General features: G+C 36.1%; 1 long non-coding RNA gene across 1 annotated transcript in view; it reads left to right on the forward strand.

Annotated features, from left to right (window-relative positions):
• The first annotated feature begins 3278 nt into the window (after nucleotides 1-3278).
• The window catches only part of LOC114673803 (uncharacterized), a 61430-nt gene continuing 48771 nt past the window's right edge, over nucleotides 3279-15937 (forward strand). Inside the window, exon 1 of the long non-coding RNA XR_013408457.1 lies at nucleotides 3279-3618. This is a non-coding gene — a long non-coding RNA (uncharacterized LOC114673803). The remainder of the gene's footprint in view (nucleotides 3619-15937) is intronic.

The following is a 15937-nucleotide window of genomic DNA, read 5'->3' on the forward strand; positions in this document are numbered from 1 at the left end:
CTAGCCCTAGCTCTGCCACAAATTAGGTGTAAGATCTTGGTAAGTCATTAGATTTTACATTCCTTAGTTACAAAATCAGAACTATAATAATTCATCATTATACTTAGATAAAATAAATAGAAAACAATGTCTTGAAACAATGTGGTACTATAAAATGCTAAATATTAATGTAGTTATATTTAATACACAATAAAGTCTTCTGCTTCTCTGTGTCTACAGTTGAATAGGATATTTCAGATAAAAGTATATCCTGGAATAATACTGTCATGTGGAACATCACAGATACAAATAAGAACTTTAAGTTTTCTCTAATTTTGTCTGATTTGATATATTTAAAATAGGACCATACAAACTTTGTAGGCAGTTTTATGACTTGTGGATCAATTTTTTAGTAGAGACTAGGCTCCGAAATCAAGCTAGGTGTAAGCGAAGTTAAGTCAAACCAGCAGGGATACTGCTGAAGAATTCCAGATAATTTTATCCCAAAATATGACACCCTGGTATGCTAATTATTTTAAATTAAACGCTCTTGAAAGTCAGATTTTGGAAAAGGCTCTTCTCTGCTATTCCCTTATCTACCTTAGGACTGGATCCACCAAAAACAACACAATTACCTTCCAATTCCTTCTTGATATTTCATTATCTATCATGGAAAAGAAGACTAAAGAATGAAACCACATCTGGATGAAGATTTTCACAAGATAATGCCTGCCTCCTGGGATCATTTAAATTCCATAGAGAATCATATAATTTTGGACTCCAAATTTGTTCATTCGCCCTCATAATCATCTACCACCCCCTCAAAAGGATTGTCTAAATTTTCTATGTCCCACACCATGAATAAGGGTATATATGCATCTGTAGTCCCCTGGGTTAATAGGTAATACTGTGATTACCCCATGCTGTGCAGATTAAATAAAGCTGTAGACCTCTTCCTAATTAATTTGTCTATTGTCAGTTCATTTTCAGGGAATCTTCAGAGGGCAGAGGGGAATCTTTCCCTTGGCCCATACACTGCCATTATAAGGGGACACATTTTTTTGGAGATACAGATTCATACATTTTATGATGTGTTTCTGTGTTTGGTGGATATGTTGAAATTCTACCCATTCGGCCAGATCTTGACAGTGATGTTTAAAGAATACTGCTCAAAATATCAGGACACTTACATTAACATTCTGACCCTCCCTTTTACTAGTTTCTCAATCTTTGTTTAAACAAATTAATTACTTATTTATGTTTTCATTTACCCATCAACAAGGCAAAGTAATTAGTTCCTTATATTTTCATTTACCCATCAACAATTATAATAAAGACTGAAATATTTTTTCTACAAAGCTATTACAAGAAAAGGAGAGAGAAAGAGAGACAGAGACTGATAAATATGCTTTGGAACATACAAGTTCTTACCCAAATGTTAGCCGTCAGTGTTGTTAACTAATTTTTAAATTCTAGGCTCAGGAGTAGTATCATTTTGCTCCATACACTTTCATGTGGTTTCTTGTGGGACCAATGGACTACAAGAACCAGATGATTAGTTGAAGATTGAGAGTATCTCCAGAAGAAATCAAAGATGGCTGGTGTAATGAGGCCAATTCCATTATTGTTACATGACTATACTTCCTAAAAAGACTGAGGGTTATATGTATCAAGTTAACTTGCTCTTTGGGAAGTCAGCATGTTACTTTGTCTTGCATGGACTTCTTTGTAGTCTTTTTTGTACCTGAGAAACAGTGCCTAGCTGAGATTATGGTTTGTTTAATAATAGCAGCCAAATTTAAAGACTTTATATATCCTAGTAAAATACTGAATCAATTCGATAAGCCACAATTTCTTCTGAAAGTAACAAATGCCAAAACTATGAATAGGTACAAATTTTTAACTAGAAAGTATGCTATTGATTCTGCTTCTCTGATGCAGAATATACTACATATATTTAATTATCTAAATTCTTGAACAGCATTTGGGATAGAAATTTAGAAGCTTGTGTGATATAGTTCCAGCAATCATATCCAGAAATAAATATCCGGATGAGTTAAATTAATGTCTTTGTGCACGTACACATGCACACACAGACACAGACCCACAGATTTACACATGGCTACGTCTATAGACAGCAAGCTCACATTTATTTATACTTAAATATTTGAATATACCTTATACAGTTTCATCTTCCTATCATCAAATTATATTTTTCTCCTTGCAAACCCTGGTCTCCTAAAAGATTTGTATGTCTACAATGACATATTTAAAAAGACTGAAAGATAATCCAAAGTAATCTGTAATCTCTCCTTCCTGGCCCTCCTTCTGTCAGTTTAGCTAAGGAACATAAACAAGAAAGTAACCCAAGAGCCAAAGGAAGAGTCTGCCATCACCATCATTTATTTGTATTCTGCATGCTAATTGTGTTCTTTCTGTGGTTTGATAATTTGGGATCTCAGATTTAGGGGTGAAAATTATTACAACTGCATTAAGGCTTGGCTCCCACATTTCGCTGTATTTTTACTTTCGTGGTCATTTAAAAGACATGTCTAGAGTTTGACAAAGCATTGATGACTCTCAGTAAGAATAACGTGCACAAATGGATCCAGGCTTCCCAATTAATCTGAATCCAGGCTGAGCGGTTGTCTGAGCACTTCCCCCAGATTTGCTGCAGAATACTGCCATCAAGTGTGGAGTTACAATGGCAGTTTCTAGAGGTAGTTTCAGTGGAGCTGTGGTAGCGCATGGGTTTTTTCAGAACTCTGATCCTCAGATATGATTTCTTTTTCAATTTTTTGACAAGTTCTCAGTAGACACCAAATGCCTTTTAAAAATTTTCACAAAATCTTGCCTTGATACAGCCCTTTTAACCTTCAGAGCAAAGGATCTTTTATATACTATATTCTACAGCCCTAACTTTACCAGTAAATATACTTGGAAATATGTCTCAGAATTCTAATCACTTTTTTCTGTATAATTCATGTCTTGGTATTGAGCCTGAATTAATCCTCCTCCTCTCTGATCACCTTTAGCACTGAGTCTCAATCTCACATCATAAATAATTTCTCATCTTTATAAACATCAATGAATATATCTTTTAAAGTTAATAAGCTATTTGATGCATATTTTAATTGATCAAATCCAGTTGGCTATCTTGGAGAAGTGATGGCGATCTGTAACCCTAGCGTGATAGTTGAGTGTCAACTTGATTGGATTGAAGAATGCAAAGTATTGTTCTTGGGTGTGTCTGTGAGGGTGCTGCCAAAGGAGATTACCATTTGAGTCAGTGGACTGGGAGGGGCAGGTTCACCCTCAATCTGTGTGAGCACTATCTAATCAGCTGCCAGTGCAGCTAGAATAAAGCAGGCAGAAGAAGTTGGAAAGAGCAGACTTGCTGAATCTTCTGTCCTTCATCTTTCTTCTGTGCTGGATGCTTCCTGCCCTCAAACTTCAGACTCCAAGTTCTCCAGCTTTTGGTTTCTTGGACTCACACCAGTGATTTGCCAGGGACTCTCGGGCTTACTACCACAGACTGAAGGCTGCACTGTTGGCTTCCCTACTTTTGAGGTTTGGGGGCTGGCTTCCTAGTTTCTCAGCTTGTGGATGACCTACTGTGGGGCTTCACCTTGTAATCAGGTGAGTCAATTCTCCTAATAAACTTAGGCCAATTCTCCCCTTCATTTATACATATATCACATTAGTTCCGTCCCTTTTGAGAACCCTAGTGCATCTAGACATGTACAGCCCCATTCAATTTACCCAGTGTACTGCACCTCTCTTTCAATGGCCCAAAACTTCCAAATTCCACCAATTTTTAGCAAGACATCCTAGATATCTAGTAGCCTGGTGGTGATATGACAAAAGGGAGGTGACTAAAATCTGCACAAGATCTTCTTTTGAACCAAGACCAAGTCCCCTCACTTTTATGTTATAGTCATTAATCCATTCAATCTTATAGAGTATTTCACTTTTATAAAGTCTTCTAGATGCTTGTAAGCAGGGCATACATAAGCAAGTTGTTTGCCCTACAAAGCACTTAGTTAAATGACATAGACATTTTAATTTTATTAAGAAGAAAACTCATGGGAAATAAGTCAGTGGAAAATGAGAGCAACTATATGTCACATGACATAAAACATTTTAAAATAAAAATGTAGACTTTGAGCTCAGAGAAGGCACTTGCCATGAGGCAAATTAGAACATTAGTTAATATACCATGTGTCTAGTATTATCTAATGATTGCACATGTTCAAAAAGTTGGAAGTTTGCAGAATTCAATTAAATTTCAGTCTGGCATTTTAAGCACTTTATATAAAAGGAACAAAAAGTTTTACCCCTATTTGCAACACACAATAGTATTACATATGTTCAGATGATAGCGTAGAGCCATAATGACAGACCCTATGCTAAGTATTTCACATATGCTATAGTCCAGTAATAAATATTTCTGTGCTTTAAATTAATGTCTTTGTGTGCATACACATTCATATAAAGATACAGGCACACAGATTTACACATGGTTGTGTCTATAGAGAGCAAGCTCACATTTTTTTATACTTAAACATTTACTTATACCTTAGACAATTTTAACTTTCTATTATCAAATTATTTTGATAGATAGGTAAAATTATTCATATACTATAAAGGTGGTCAAGTAGTTTTAGCTACTTAACACATTAAATGTTAGAATAGCCATGATTTGAATGTAGGCCTATGTGATTCTACTCCATAAACGTTAAAGATTTTATATAATAGTATAAAGAATCACTAAAGTCATTCAGTATAAGTTGAGTTGTTTGGTTTTCTGCTAGGTTGATAATTATTAAATATTTTCTTTTGATTTGGGCACAGAATTTGCTAATCATGGTTTCTTCTCCTTTTCTTCTATCAGTGTGAAATGCATATACATGTACTACTCTAAATCCAAATCTTGAACACCCTTTGAAATACAGCTCAAATATTTGTTTTTAGAAATTACCTGCACTAATTCATCTCATATCATTTTGACTATTCTGATACTTCATCAGTATCAGTGCTTAAATTATCTATTTATATTTACATTTTTACATTTATTGTAAGATTGTTCGTAGTTGGTTCTTGAATATCAGTCTAACTTGGTTGCAGCTTCCTCCAGTAAAGGAATCAAGTCACAATGAAATTTCCATCCACTATTCATTGCTACCTAGAACCCAATACACTAGCTCATAGCATTGCTGTTGGAGTGTTTCCTGTGTTGATTAATATTTAAATCCAAAGGACTAAGAATGTTTTATGAGTGAAAGAACGGATTACAAAGCTGTGAATTCTAAGCCATATTCAGCCTAATGAACCACATTTAGGTAAATAGTTGAATGTTTTGGGTTACAAAAAGGACTTCATCATGTAAGGATTATAACATTTAAAAATGTGTTCCTATGTGCTATTGATTTGGTAGGTAAGAAAAGGTCAAAAACTGACATAGTAACTAAGGAATAAATTTAGATCCCAACATCATTGAGACAACATGGCAAGCAGTGTCTTTCAATAGGAAGACAGTAGTTCTAGGAGGTAAGGGATGTGGGTTGTATTTTCTATTCTTAGATTTACAAAGTGAAATGTAAAGCATACCTCTTAATCTCCTGACCATAGTTTCCTCACCTGTAAAATAAAGATATAATGTTATATAGTTACATATGTCCATCAGATCTCATGGGTGGTGAAGAATAAATGGGATATAAGATGAATGGTATTGTAAGTTTTATATTAACAAAAAGGATTAATCACTGTAAAAAGCACACTTGGTTGGATAGCAAGAATAACTGGCTTTTGTTCTCTTTCTGGATTATGCATGCTACCTTGTCAGTCAGCAGCTGGTCTGGGTTGCGGCATAGCTATTTTAAAGGAATCTCAGTCTGTAGCACTGCCAGTGTACTATCCACTGATTAAGAGGCTCTTGAGCTCTGTGGGCTAAGAATTGCTCTTTTATTGTATCCTATCAGTTGTCTAGCATGCATCTAGTAAAAAATCTTTGCAGCAAAGATCTTCATAGATAGGCTGAGTGGGAAAGGCTTGGAAAATAACAAAGTTACTTTGAGGATGGCTTAGAAATGTCATTTTGACCATTAGCCCAATATAAGAGATGCTATGACCCATTTTTAATGTATACGTATATACATATATATGTGTGTGTGTATATGTATATATGGTGTGTATGTGTTTAATTAGGACAATCTTCTATAAGGTGCTAATAATATTGAGTCTTACAGTGGGATTAATCTCTAGAATTAACATCTGCATCTATTCTGCAGAATCAATATGATTTTGAGGGGTCAAATGTAGAGGTTTATACTAACTGCTGCTTTGAACTATCCTTAGGTCTATTTTATCTAGGAACCAGAGAGTCACTTCCAGCAGTGAAGGAGAAAACTCTCAAATAGCCCCTCCGCATCTCCTACTTGATGCTTAATGCTGGTTGAGGATTTCAGTGACAATTCAGAATTAAGGAGCTATAACCAAAAGTGGACAACACTTAGAAAGTCAGCTCTTCTTTTCCTCAAGCCTTACTTTCCTGGATGCACAGAAGACCAACAAAACACTGGGATTAAGGAGAGATGGAACTTTGGTATAAATGAAAACCAAATATAGCAATATATTAGAGGTCACAATCATGACTGACAGGGATTAGTGAACTACCAATATCCAGTGAGATTGGAATGCTCTCCAGTGGCATCCATGAGACCCTAATCCGTATGGGTACAGGCTGCTCACTTCCCCTTCTGCAGTCTCATGGATTGGAATCTTTCCCTGCCCTGTGGCCCTACCACCCTCTGCCTCTGAGCCTAATCTTGATTTTTATTTCTTCAAACTGCTGGCCAGAATTCTTTCTCAACCTGGATAGATCATCCTATAACCACAACTCTGTGATTCAACATGGAAAATAACTGCTGCTAAGTCTTGCATTTAAGGTTAGTTAATTTGGGTACGGACACCAACATTGCAAGTAAGTTTAGCTATTCCTCATTTTTGTGATTTCATCCCAATTCCGTAAGTTACTCACATTTTTAAATTTTTTATTTTTATTTTTATTTTTTCTGAGACAAGGTCTTGCTCTGTTGACCAGGCTGGAGTGCAACGATTTACTCGCACCTCAATGCAACTTCCACCTACTAGGTTGAAGCGATCCTCCCATCTCAGCCTCCCAAGTAGCTGGGACTACAGGGGCAAGCAGCTAATTTTTTTTTTTTTTTTTTTTTGCACTTTTTGTAGAGACAGGATTTCGCCATGTTATCCAGGCTGGTCTCAAACTCCTGAGCTCAAGCAATCCACCAGCGTCAGCCTCCCAAAGTGTTAGGACTACACGTGTGAGCCACTGCACCAGCTGAGTAACTCTAACCTTAAATCATTTTTTCAACTTACCCCCACTTCCCAGACAACTCCCTCTTTTGGTGACAGCATCTTTTGGTATGAAGTATACATAGGAAATAAGGTAAACTTCATTATCTTTGCTGGGTGATTTTATACTTGTTTGCTCACAGCCAGGCTCTGCTCTGAGACCTTCTCTGACTTCCTGGCTCCTAATGATTATTTCCCTTCTCTGAACTCCTTTTCCATCCATCTATACCATTCACTTGAGACATAACAAATATTCCATTTGTAATTATTAAGTGTTTGCAGAAGTCCATGACCTCGGTGTTATAGGCTTCTAAAGTGCAAGTACTATACTTCATAATTCTTTCTGTATCACATTATGCTCTGCAATACCTTGCTTAATTTATGTGTAGCAAATATGTTGATGACGAACATTGTATTTTTCTTTTTTTTTTAAATAGCTTGTAGATGTATTTATTTATTTATTTTTATTATTATTATACTTTAAGTTCTAGGGTACATGTGCATAACGTGCAGGTTTGTTACATATGTATACTTGTGCCATGTTGCTGTGCTGCACCCATCAACTCGTCAGCACCCATCAACTCGTCATTTACATCAGGTATAACTCCCAGTGCAATCCCTCCCCCCTCCCCCCTCCCCATGATAGGCCCTGGTGTGTGATGTTCCCCTTCCTGAGTCCAAGTGATCTCATTGTTCAGTTCCCACCTATGAGTGAGAACATGCAGTGTTTGGTTTTCTGTTCTTGTGATAGTTTGCTAAGAATGATGGTTTCCAGCTCCATCCATGTCCCTACAAAGGACACAAACTCATCCTTTTTGATGGCTGCATAGTATTCCATGGTGTATATGTGCCACATTTTCTTAATCCAATCTGTCACTGATGGACATTTGGGTTGATTCCAAGTCTTTGCTATTGTGAATAGTGCCGCAAGAAACATACGTGTGCATGTGTCTTTATAGCAGCATAATTTATAATCCTTTGGGTATATACCCAGTAATGGGATGGCTGGGTCATATGGTACATCTAGTTCTAGATCCTTGAGGAATCGCCATACTGTTTTCCATAATGGTTGAACTAGTTTACAATCCCACCAACAGTGTAAAAGTGTTCCTATTTCTCCACATCCTCTCCAGCACCTGTTGTTTCCTGACTTTTTAATGATCGCCATTCTAACTGGTGTGAGATGGTATCTCATTGTGGTTTTGATTTGCATTTCTCTGATGGCCAGTGATGATGAGCATTTTTTCATGTGTCTGTTGGCTGTATGAATGTCTTCTTTTGAGAAATGTCTGTTCATATCCTTTGCCCACTTTTTGATGGGGTTGTTTGTTTTTTTCTTGTAAATTTGTTTGAGTTCTTTGTAGGTTCTGGATATTAGCCCTTTGTCAGATGAGTAGATTGCAAAAATTTTCTCCCATTCTATAGGTTGCCTGTTCACTCTGATGGTAGTTTCTTTTGCTGTGCAGAAGCTCTTTAGTTTAATGAGATCCCATTTGTCAATTTTGGCTTTTGCTGCCGTTGCTTTTGGTGTTTTAGACATGAAGTCTTTGCCCATGCCTATGTCCTGAATGGTCCTACCTAGGTTTTCCTCTAGGGTTTTTATGGTATTAGGTCTAACATTTAAGTCTCTAATCCATCTTGAATTAATTTTCGTATAAGGAGTAAGGAAAGGATCCAGTTTCAGCTTTCTACTTATGGCTAGCCAATTTTCCCAGCACCATTTATTAAATAGGGAATCCTTCCCCATTTCTTGTTTCTCTCAGGTTTGTCAAAGATCAGATGGCTGTAGATGTGTGGTATTATTTCTGAGGACTCTGTTCTGTTCCATTGGTCTATATCTCTGTTTTGGTACCAGTACCATGCTGTTTGGGTTACTGTAGCCTTGTAGTATAGTTTGAAGTCAGGTAGCGTGATGCCTCCAGCTTTGTTCTTTTGACTTAGGATTGTCTTAGAGATGCGGGCTCTTTTTTGGTTCCATATGAACTTTAAAGCAGTTTTTTCCAATTCTGTGAAGAAACTCGTTGGTAGCTTGATGGGGTTAATTCTGCCTCTCCTTTTAAATGTTTTACCCTAGTTGTTATATTTCCTGTCTGTTGCTTCATTTCTTTTCCATTCTTCCCTGCAAATCAACATGGTTTGGATTGAATAATCTTTTTTTTTTTAGACAGATTCTAGTTCTGTTGACCAGGCTGGAGTGCAGTGGTGCGATCTCGGCTCACAGCAACCTCCACCTCCGGGGTTCAAGCAATTATCCTGCCTCAGCCTCCGGAGCAGCTGGGACTACAGGCGTGTGCCACCACGCCTGGCTAATTTTTGTATTTTTAGTAGAGACTGGGTTTCACCATATTTGCCAGGCTGGTCTTGAACTCTTGACCTCATGATCTATCTGCCTTGGCCTCCCAAAGTGTTGGGATTACAGGCATGAGCCACCGCACTGGGCCAGATTGAATACTTTTTTTTTTTCCTTGAGATGGAGTCTTGCTCTGTCACCAGGGTGGGGTGTTGTGGTGTGATCTTGGCTCACTGCAACCTCCAACTGCCTCGTTCAAGTGATTCTCTTGCCTCAGCCTCCTGAGTAGCTGGGATTACAGGTATGTGCCACCACGCCCAGCTAATTTTTGCATTTTTTCAGTAGAGACGCGGCCAACACATGTTGGCCAGGATGCTTTCTATCTCCTGACCTCGTGATCTGCCCGCCTCGGCCTCCCGAAGTGCTGGGATTATAGGCATGAGTCTCCGTGCCGAGCCCGGGTTGAATAATTTTAATGAAAACCCAAATCACTAACAAAGTTGAGAATGGAAATGATTAGAATTTACTTTGGGTCAGGTATTTTGGTCATTTGATTACCCAAATCAGATTCACCACATGGCTAATTTCATCATCTTGATAACATCAGTCTTCAAACCGCAGTGCTGACTTTCACAGCACTAAATAAACATAATCACAACTGCTGGATTTGGGAATTGATGTGATTTCAGCCTCTTTTCTCACTTAAGACAAGCCTCTACAAACAAAACCAAGTAAGCAATTTGAAACAATCCTATAATTATGTGTGGTAGCCTTGGGGTGATGGGGGATATGCAAAATAATTTTAACTTCCTTTATCTTTTGCAAGTATCTTCAAAAATATTTCAGTTAAAACCCAATTGTTATTGCTGCTATCTATATCAGACGCATGGAGAAACTGAAGCCCAAAGAAGATGAGGGAGTTTGCTAAAGGTATACAACTAATTATTCAAATAGTTAAGACTAGAATTCTTGCCAAGATGATTCCAATTGCACCAGATCACCTCTTACACCTCAATCATCAGGCCAGAGAAATGAAGATCTATTTATTATGGTAGGATTCCTCCCTTTCAAAGTCCATTGATGATTTAGTCCTTGCTTCAATCTGTCTGGGCAAGGGGGAAAAAAAAGTTTGGGCTAGTTTCCTCTCTTCCAAAATGATTTCCTAAAATTTTGACATCTGCCAAAAGTTTGGACTCAGAAGAGACCTTTAAAATCTCTAAACCTTAATTTCAAATATTTTTTGGAAACATAGCTGTGACATGATTCCTCAGGAGTCCTAGCCACCTGCCAAGTTCGAAGTGTTTTTGTTCAGCTGTTTTTAACTTACTGCCCAAAGAGGTCTTAATTTTAATAAGATGGAAAATTGTTGTTTTTTTTCCATTGGCCTATAACTCCAAAACAATTAAATGGGTGGACTACATGAAAAAAGAAAGAAAGAAAGAAAGAAAGAAAGAAAGAAAGAAAGAAAGAAAGAAAGAAAGAAAGAAAGAAAGAAAGAAAGAAAGAAAGAAAGAAAGAGAAAGAAAGAAAGAAAGAAAGAAAGAAAGAAAGAAAGAAAGAAAGAAAGAAAGAAAGAAAGAAAGAAAGAAAGAAAGAAAAGGCAAAAACAAAATACAGCATGATTATTGTTTGAGTAATTTGATAAATTATGTATTTGGAAAAGTGACATAAATGTTGAACAAAACAGAGAACACTGTCTCTCAATCAACCCTGAATGATTTACTGAGTGTCAACAAAATATCTGGTCAGTATTTGGTGCTATTTAGGAAACAATGTGGGAAAATATTGCCCATGCTTTAGGAAGACACTCAACTCAGTCTGCTAATTAGTATAATTATATCTTTGAGTACTATATTTTAAATCAAAAAAGTAAAACATCCAATAGCTGTAACATTTTTAAAGACATCATCTCATATATAGCCATTGCCTATGTATGCTAGAAAGTAGGATCCAGTAAAATATTCAGTAATGCAATTTCTTGTTGTTTATTAAATGACCTTAAAAACTAGAACCAGCATTTGTGAACTTGCATCACCCTTATGGCTGTTGAGAAAGACACAAGTTAATAAATCATTTTCCTCTTTTCTGTAAGTTTATTTTTCAATTTTCTAAAAGGATAGCCCATTTCAGTCTTGCCAATTAGAAAGACATAATTATAAAGACAGCAAAATTATATTATATCAGCCTGTAGCTATGATCTCAATTGAAACTGTAAGACTGTATAGGTACCAAAGTTTGTTAAAACACCCAGAGAGAAGAAGATGCTTGAGTAAATGTCTTGCTTTCTTTAACCCTCAATCAACACATTTAAGCCATTTGGTGTATGGAGAACTGCCGTAGTGCTAGACAATTGAATAATTCTGCTGGATTCTGTTGGAACACTGTCTTGTCCTCAAGAGAAGACTGAAGATTTCTGAAATCATGAATCACATTTATTGCTTGTCCTCTCAAAAATTATACATTTCCCCCCTCTGACTTAACCAAATAGAATGTTGTCACATGACTTTTTCCTACATTTCACAGATAAATGTTGCAAATCACAGACAGTTCTCTAGAAAGTGAAAGACATGTATTTTGCAACAATACAGTGATTTTTGTCTCTATTATTCAGGATGATTGATGTAAATGTAATCAGTCTGTCTCTTAGATATTGGTAAAATAAAGTGATGGTTGTTGGCTCTGCAATGAGAGACCATCTGTACTGGGATGCCTTGAGGCATTGAAAAGCTGGCATTTTCACAGCATGAGATAAAAGATCACAATTATTCAGTTAGTTTATAAAGGATATGACTAAACCAGAAAACTCAGGTCTAATATTTTCTTCAAATGATGAATTATATAAATTGGTTTCTAGAATTAGACAAGATCAACTTTGAAAATATTGAAGTGCTATATCCAGGAGGTTTCAGGGTTTTCATCTCTTTGCATACTTACATTGTCCAGATTCACTTCTCACCTTATGGTCTCCCACCTAATTGCTACGCTATGCTTTTAGATCTGGGTGAAAACCTACTTCCTCCAGCACAACCTGAGCTAGGACTGAGACAGCCTGTAATCCTATTACCTTCCCATCCTCTTACTCATCAAACAAACATGAGATAGACATATATTTTTTGCCAAGGACTATGCTAGATAATGAGAACCCAAACTTAAAGTAAAACATGCCTATGTTTTCCAGAAAGGCACAAAAATAATATCCAATCAATGAATAAATAATAAACCCATGTCAAAATGGTTGTAAAATAAACATTTTGTTAATCCCTGAATTCCTCCATGAGTTCACACATTGAGGACTTTTAGCAAAACCCCTTTCCTCTTACAGCCATACTAGAAGAGGAAGTGTTTTCCTCTTGTTTATTCTTTGCTTCCTGAATGTCGGGGGAAGTCACTAATAATATAGTAACCTGCCATGCTGTATAATTCTTAATCGGAGCCAATCAAGGTGTCGTTTAACACAGACTGTGCTTGACTTCTGCATGTGTGTACTCTTTCAATCTCTTTCTTTCTCTCTCCTTCCTTTTTTTTCCTTCCTGTTATTAGAAGCATGTTTCCATCCCTGTCTGTTTTAGAGTTGAGTTTTAAACGAACATTATTCCAGTAGAAGGTTAAGATGTGTACAACATTTGTAGTACATTCATTTTTCTACAGAAAAGGAATATTATCCAGTAATAACATTTTATTTCCAAAGAAACTGTAGTAGTTTAGTACATAGTTTAGTAGTAGGTAGTTTAGAAAGTTATCTTTTTCAGATATAAAATTAATCCAATGTCTCTCATTAGTTTTAAGTGAATTTGAGAAGAGAGAGATGAAGCAAGCATCATTTAGCAGACATGAAAGAGAAAAGGGGCATTAAAAATCAAAAGGTAGGTTTTGAATAGGTAGAAAGAAAATAAATTCTGGATGAGAATAATAAAAGTTATAAATTCAGGAGATAGTAAATTGTATTCTTTATTAAAGAGCTGCACTGCTTTGGAGTAATGTTTTTGTCATTATTATTTCATAATCATCATTAATATATATATACATTAATGTAAATTGAAGAGTTAAGGCAAATTATCTTTATTAGGTTACTTTTTGGTCTCTCTTACTAAATTTGTTTTTAAGAGGGTTGTAACCTGCCATTTCTCTGTCTTCCTGTGACCCTTTTTCATCTAGAATAGAGAAAATCAGGTAATTGAAATACCAAACTTTCAGCTTACTGTCTTCTCCTTACTCTGAAATCTGAAAAACCACCCTAAAATAAGGATGTATTTGTTTGCTCACCTGAACAAACAATTCTCTTCCTTTTCCACTCACTCAAATTTTAGTCTTAATCTTCCATTTTCTGTGGACCCTTTTAAATGTAGTTTATGACATATCTCTTTTAAAATTATGAAATTCAGTTTTACGAGAAACTTTTTTTTTCAATAGCTCCTTTTTCTCTTTCTTTGATTCTGTGAACATTCTTAATATGCTCAAAACCAGAATCTGAGGGGTACCAGTTACTATCCTAACATTTAAAAATATCAGGGTAAGGTTTCCCTGGAAACCACATGCACATGAAAACCATGCAGAGAAGGCTTAGTTTCATCTCTGGTTACATTTTCTATTGAAGAGAGAAATCACCCTGGCCTGTGTGTTTTTTTTTGGAGGTGAGATTCAGAGCGAAAAGCTATGCTGGTTATTTTATCAGGTTTTGACATCTATCAGACCAATCAAGTAGTTATAGTTATTGGAAAAAAAAATAAAACTAAGCCATATATAAGCCTGTAAATGAATTTGAAGCCCAGTCTTGGCTTTTCTCTTTGCTTATGTGGTAGAAATGACAATTGACAGCATGGCACAGTGTCCTGGGTGTCCTCCCTATCTCTGGTGAAGGAAGAGAGAATGGTGATGCCTAGAGGGGTGAAGAAAAGATCGATTATCTGCAGCATACACCAGGTGGTCAGATTGGAAGACGGTGCCCACCAAGTGTCTTTTACTGCCGAGGGAATGAAAGAAAGCACACTTTAGATTATATTGATTTTCCATGAAGGTACTGTAATAATCAGAAGATAATAATGTCTTTTCATTAACTCATATATATCATAAATATAAGCTTTTTGCCCTATAACTTCTTAGAATTGCTATGCAGTGATGATAAGTCTTTAGACAGGTTCATATTGTCCTGTCATCTGAATTTCTCATCACAGAGTCTATGTTCTATATAATACATTATGCAGATGTTTCATACAATATATCAGTTAGCATGTGCTTTCATTTAAATGTGGGGCCAATGTTTCCCTTCCCTGCACAAAAAAATTGGGCCTAACCCAAATGGATATTTTCTAAGTCAACCTGGTGACATGGTAATGCATGAAATTGTGAAGAGTACGTAGTAATTTCTGAAAAGCTTAGAATTTATATTCTCTTTCCTGCAGTACAACAATAACCCTAAAACACAAACAAACAAACAAACAATCAAAAACAAGAAAACCCATCTTTTCCTGTAGCAAATTCCAAGTTCTTGGCAAAAGGAATATACATGCACATTAAAGAAACACAGGGATAAAAGCCATCTCCAGTCTGAAATTACTCAATAGTCCTGTTTTTCCAAAACAAACAAGAACTCACCCTGCAGAAGGGCTATGGGAAAGAAGAAGAAAAAAAAAAAACAATTATCCTCATCTTCTATAGACTTATCTACAGAGCAAATGCCAGGTTCCATCTCCACCTCCTTCTTCTGCTGTTCCAAAACATAGCCATTTGTTAGCAATTTGAAAGGAAGATTGTAAAGCCAAATGACAGACAGACACTTTTCGTACTCTGTATTTAGAATGGCCCATTGTTATTACTATCCTATTATAAGAAATAGGTTGTCTTTGTGTCCACTTGAATTAACTAGTTTAACCTCATTACCTACTTACTTGTATTTAGACCTTTTGTTCAATCACTTCCCAAGCTATTTACTTGTAATATTGATTAAAAATAAGACTACACCAATCGTGCATGCAAACTTTTTAAACTATATGAGATTAAACATTGGAAGCTAGGAAAACATTTTTCTTTGGTTTTAAAAATGGAAAGTGTAGGTACTAGGTTGTGAAATAATTTGTCCTGGAGTCCCATAGCCATCTAGTGATCTGAGTCAAAATAGGTGTCCTAATTTGTTATCTGGTTATCTTGAAAACAATTTGTAAATAATGAGTACATTTAAATTTGAGATCTTATATGCCTTTATGTGATGTTAAGTTACAATTTGTTAGGCAATACACCTACCTATTAGTCCTTATTGAAAGAGTGGATGCTTAATTCCCATTAATTCATACGTCTATA

This window comes from Macaca mulatta, chromosome 18 (assembly GCF_049350105.2).
Source record: "Macaca mulatta isolate MMU2019108-1 chromosome 18, T2T-MMU8v2.0, whole genome shotgun sequence".
NCBI lineage: Eukaryota > Metazoa > Chordata > Mammalia > Primates > Cercopithecidae > Macaca > Macaca mulatta.